Here is a 6,000-nt window from a genome sequence, read left to right on the forward strand (position 1 = left end):
TTTATGCAAAAACTGATAGCTGACTTTAAGGGTATGTTGTATATTGGGTATGGTCAAAGAAAAACAGGGACCACATTCAACAAGGAGAACTTTTATTAAAGTTTTATGCAAGTTATCCAAGTATAACCTATCATAAGATAGAGCATAAGCCTCTATCACAAATCAGGACAATAAAGGAATACAGAGAAAATACAGGAGGCCTTTGACAAGAGATTATACCTCATTCAGTCTGGAGTCCCCATCTCCCCCAGACAAATAATGGATCTCTGTGACACTGCCAGAGCCAGCTGTAGGATTAAAAATACACATATTTTATTGTCATACTACTTATTGAGGTACTGTAAAGACACCAAGTATCACAGTTCCCATTTTGCAGAGTGGCAAGCAGCTGTGCAGCATCCAGCTTGTCTCATGGTCAGAGGGTTTGCAACTCAGGCAATCCACAAAACTTCTCATCACTTCCCCACTGAACACACTGAAGAAAGCTGCTGTTGTCAGGGGGAGCACAGGATCCATGGAAACCTCTCCTGGAGGAGCAGGGCAGATGCCAGAGGGCAAGGCAGCAGGTACCAAGCAGGGAGTGCTGTGCAAACAGGGTAGCTCTGTCCTCCCTGTGCTGCTTGCCTCTTCTCCAAAGCTCCCAGCAGTCACCTGCCTGTTCCTGGCAGTCGTGATACCCTTCTCTCCCAGCTCATTTTCATGCCAGGGCAAGTCCCATTCTGTGCTCAAATCATTTGGGGTCACAGAGGTCGAGGGATCAAGCACTGCAAGCCAGCGTGAGTCACCGTGACTGAGCTGCCCGAGCTGACCACGGGCTAAGGGCACCACAGAAAGGAGCAGAGCACCTCCCTGGGCAAGGAAAGAACAACAAAAAGTGGTGATTCAGGTTTTCAGCAGTACCTGCTAGTCCACAAGCTCTGAAAGTGGTGGGCCAAAATTGTTGAACAGTGAAAGCAGCATCCAGTGCTACAGGAAAAGGATCATTAGGAGAGAGAGTCAGTCTTTTCTTGTGGGCAGCACCCGTGTAACTTGAGGCTAATGGGAAACCCCTCTGTAGGTTTTGGTGCACCAGCCCCCAAAATCCAGGTCTGAGGCTCTCTGTAATGAGCATGAGGATCCTACCAGGCCCTCACATGCTGCATCAAAGCAGTGCAGCTGCTTTTATTACAGCTGTTTATGAAAACTATCACCAAAGTGGCATGCCACTGCCAGCTGAGCTTTTGCCAAAGGAAACTCTGCTTAATTAGGTCAAGAATTATTTGGTTAGTGGCACAGACATATTTATATATAGTTTTCAGTGTCCACACAGAAGTTCTCACTAGCAGAACACAGGGAAAGGGAACAGAGTAAAAAGAAGGTCACCAGACTCTTGGGAGAGGCAGCCAAGTTGATTCAGTTAGCAGCTATGAAGCCAACACTACAGCTACCCTGACACTTGGACCATTACACTTTGCATTGTTTAAGTGGAAAAAAACCCCAGTCTCCGATATTTTACAAGAAGGTTTATTCTTGTCCAAGAAAGCAAGGCCATGCTTTTCCATCGGTGCATTTCTCTGGGGAGAAGAAAGGAGATCAGAGCAGACATTGCCTCGGGCTAACTTCACATTCCACACCTTAGGGTGGGCCACAGGGGAGTCTCCTCTGGTCTCTCACTTCCTGGGAGTGAAAGCCAGGAGGCAGATGGAGTTAGTCAGAGATGTCTGACTCACTGCAAAGGTGGCTGGACAGAACAGGCAAAATCAGATATCACTGTGCAAGCAAACTGGGTGCGTTCAGGTGATCCTGCTGCAAGTCACAGCTGCATGTGGAAGGGTCAGAATCAATTATTTCTACATCAGTGCAAAAGGACAGCCAAACCAAACTGCACAGGGCTTGCCAAGGCTTGCAAGGAGTTAGGAAAAATGTATTTGGTGCCACCAACCTGAACAAAGAGAAATGACCTGGTGAATAGGGGAGCCCTGTGTCTGGGGACCCAGAAGATGAGTAGCACAATGGCTGGATTCCAAAAGCAGCACAATGGCAGACAAGCTCTTGGTAATCTGAGGCTGGAGGTCCAGCTTGCTTCCTCTTCAGACTCGTTCTTAGTGCTTGTATTGGTTTAATGAGTGGGCAGATTGCTCCTTTGTTACTGCATGGAGTTAGAGAAAGAATGATGTGTGGGTATGGATAATAGAGGCACTGGCCCGAGGAACTTGCAGGGGGAAGAAGAGAAGCTCCAGGCCAGCAGCAAATGAAACGTTGCAAACCTTCCTGGTCCACACAGTCTCCAAGCAGGCCACCAGCCACACTGTCCTAACCTACCCTTGTCAGGACAATCCTTCCTCTTCCATCTGCAGGTTTTAGCTCACTGATCAAAGCTTCTTGTTGCCAGCTCACCATTCTGAGGCACCATCCATGGGAAAAGCCCTGATGTAGAAGGGACTGCCAGTGACAGTTCTTCACCTTTCCCAAACACCATCCCTTCTTTTTTGGGTGTATCTCTTGCCTCATTCCAAGAAGTTTCTAGGGCAGATTGAATCTGAATGCAGCTAAGTAAATATATTTAATATCCTGTTACTGCCCCATGTGTCCAGAGGCATGCTTTTTCCCCTCTGTCCTGTTCAGCAATCACCACACAAATTCAGGGTTTCACTTAAAGCCTTGCCTACACATTATACCTGAGAAGTGAAACATAAGAGCTGTTTCCTGTTCCTGTGGGTTTCGTGTTCTTATAAATCCCCTTTAGAAAACTGAGCTACCACATAGGGGGAAAACCAGACTTTTTTCTCTGTCACAAGGACAACAAAAGAGAAAATGGCAATCATCACCTCAGAAGCCAACTGTAACTATATTATATATTTAATACCTAGAGCCAACCAGAAAGAGCACATGTGAGCAGTGAGCTGTCAACCCCAGCAGGTGGGCAGCCAGGACACTTAGAGCAATCTCAATATTTGCACATACTCTAACCTCCCACTGTGTGTTAGGGAATGTATTTCTCCTCTCCATCCCAGGATGTCAGGCTGTAGCATACTTAATTGTCAGCTGATGAAATAACTGAGATGTGATGTGTGAGCCTGTCCAGCTCGATGCCACAGGTACAATCCAGCCCTTGTTAAGGAACTCAAAGCAGAATCTAACCCTTTTCCTAGCCCTACCCCACCTGGTCACAGCCCACTAATAAACCCTTTAAGGACCCATGGCACCAGGCTTCAGGAGTCATTGGCCATCTCTCTGCAGGCTGCACTGCTGCTGAGGGGGGACACAGAGTGACAGTGGCACATCCTCACTCACTGCTGTGGTGGGTCTGACACCTGCAAGGCCAGGCAGGCAGCTCCTGCTGCTGTGATGCTCACATTCACCGGAGCTAGGGGACGATGGCTTTGCTCCAGGACCCAGTGCAGAAGGGTGGTGGCTGCCCAAACGCAACAGTTGCCATCCCTGCTCCGCTGGCCTCTGGTGGCAGCGGAAGCAGTGGGCTGCATTCCTCCCGTGGCTGTGTTTCCCCTCTCCCCACGGCAGCACACAGTTCAAACCAGCTCCTTTTCCCCAAGGAGACCGAGTTCAGTTGGGCTACACTGCTGGAAGCCCTTGATCCAATTCTGGGAAATCCCCACAGCTCCACTGTGCTGGGCAGAGGCAACCAGCTCCTATGATCCCCTGAGCTCCAGGCTGCCAAGAAACTCCTCTCCATACAAGTCTCATCTGGCTTTTCAGCATGGAGCTCTTTTGACTGAAACCACAATACTTAACATGCTTCAATGATCAAGCGGAGGGCACGGGAATGTCACTGGAAACGCTTGGCTCCCAAACGCTGCATTGTTCTTCTCTCACCCCATTCACAGATCCCGACCAGAACATCCTGATCGAGCTCTCAACGTTTTCTGGCCAATCCAACAAGAGGCACCAGAGCCCTGTTTGATCCAAGATGCACACATGAAGCCCACGAGGCACCAACCCCAGCAGGGCCTCGCCACTGCTCCCACGAGTGCTGTGGAAGTGTTCCCTCCCTCCTCCGTGCTGCCAGGGTCCTTCAGATACAGCTTGGACAAACTGACCCCTGCTCCACCAAAATCTGCTGAGGAGGCTGGCTGTGCCCAGCACGCATTTCCTGATCCCCAGTGATGACCACGCAGGTGGATGTCACCACCTGCCACCAAGTCTGGGTGACATTTTCAGCCTCGTGCTCTGCAGCTCCCAGCACCAAGCTCCTCTGACCCAAAAGTCTCATGTCCAATGTTCTGGTTGCACCAGGTTCAAGACAAAGCAGGAAGAAGAACATGGTGGCCACGGCTCATGTGAGGGAAAGGCGGGGTGGTAGGAGCTGCATGAGTAATTTAAGAGAGAGGGAAAGAAAGCAAGCTAATTAAAGACGTGATAAAATCTCAACAGTTTTAGCCACATTGAATATCCAATTAGGTCTATAAAGCCTTCGGGCCACAGCTGTGGGAAGGGATCCTGGGCCTGGCACAGATTGACCAACACCCACTGAGAGCCTCCACAGCAACCCAGAAACAGCAGTTGAGGCTCTTTTTTGGTTATCCCTCTGCCAGGCAGCAGGGCCCAATGGCTGGAGCCTTAACCACATCCCTCATCCATCCAGCTGCCCCATGGCCATGCTGTGCCCATGGCCATATGGCCAGTGTGTGCACTGCTACAGCTTCCAGCAGCTGTAAAAATTCCTAAAAACTGCCTTTTTTTTTTTTTTTTTTTTTTTTTTTTTTTTTTTTTTTTTTTTTTTGTAAATAACATTTGCACACACATTCAGCTGCATTGTTTACAGCAAACATTTCAACATGTGCTGGCACAAGCAGAGAAAATAAAACAAGACAAATGAATGGACTGGAACAGGAACTCCAGTCCTGACCCTGTGGAAGAGTGATACAATTCGTCCTGCAGTGTGTTTTTGCTGGATGTTTGTTGCCTCATTTTTGCCATCCTCAGTGGGATGTGCGAAGACCAAGCCACAGCAGCACTGAAGTTGCTTTTAACTCCGGAAAAAAAACCCAGGGCGAGTTGCAGGAGGGCGCTTCTTTCAAAGAGGCATTTTTTGCCGCAAACCTCTCGCAGCATTTTACGCTGCCAGAAATCCCGTTCGGAACGGGCAGAAAATCGTGTGCACGAAGGCACGGGCAGAGGCTGCGGGGCCTCGCCCGGGAGGAGGGAAAGCACCTCACTTCCCCAAACACGAATTTTCGGGGGTGACCGGGAGCTCGGAGGTCGGCCCGGGTGCGGGGAGCGCTCCCGCCTCTCTCTCCGGGGGGACGGCAGAGCGCGCCCGGGCTTCTCCCTCAGTGAAACGGGAAGGGAGGGCTTTTAACAGCATCACTATTATTATTATTTAGAATTATTATTTTTAGCGAGAGGGAAGGAAGCTCGGCGGGAGCAGTGCCTGTGCCAGAGAGGAAATCTGGGAATGCAGTGGCGGGGAAGCGGCGGCTGCCGGGGGAGAGCGGCTGGGGAGGGGGCACGGGCAGGTACCGGCAGGGAACGGGGCTGGGGAGGGGGCACGGGCAGGTACCGGCAGGGAACGGGGCTGGGGAGGGGGCACGGGCAGGTACCGGCAGGGAACGGGGCTGGGGAGGGGGCACGGGCAGGTACCGGCAGGGCAGGCCGGGCTGGGGAGGGGGCACGGGCAGGTACCGGCAGGGAACGGGGTTGGGGAGGGGGCACGGGCAGGTACCGGCAGGGAACGGGGCTGGGGAGGGGGCACGGGCAGGTACCGGCAGGGAACGGGCCGGGCCGGGGAGGGGGCACGGGCAGGTACCGGCAGGGAGCTGGGCTGGGGAGGGGGCACGGGCAGGTACCGGCAGGGCAGGCCGGGCTGGGAAGGGGGCACGGGCAGGTACCGGCAGGAAGCGGGGCTGGGGCACGGGCAGGTACCGGCAGGGAACGGGCCGGGCACGGGCAGGTACCGGCAGGGAGCGAGGCTGGGGAGGGGGACGGGCAGGTACCGGCAGGAAGCGGGGGCGGGCCGGGCTGGGCTGGGGAGCCGGGCCGGGCCGAGGGGAGGGGAGCGCG

This window comes from Erithacus rubecula, assembly GCF_903797595.1.
Source record: "Erithacus rubecula genome assembly, chromosome: 2".
Lineage (NCBI taxonomy): Eukaryota > Metazoa > Chordata > Aves > Passeriformes > Muscicapidae > Erithacus > Erithacus rubecula.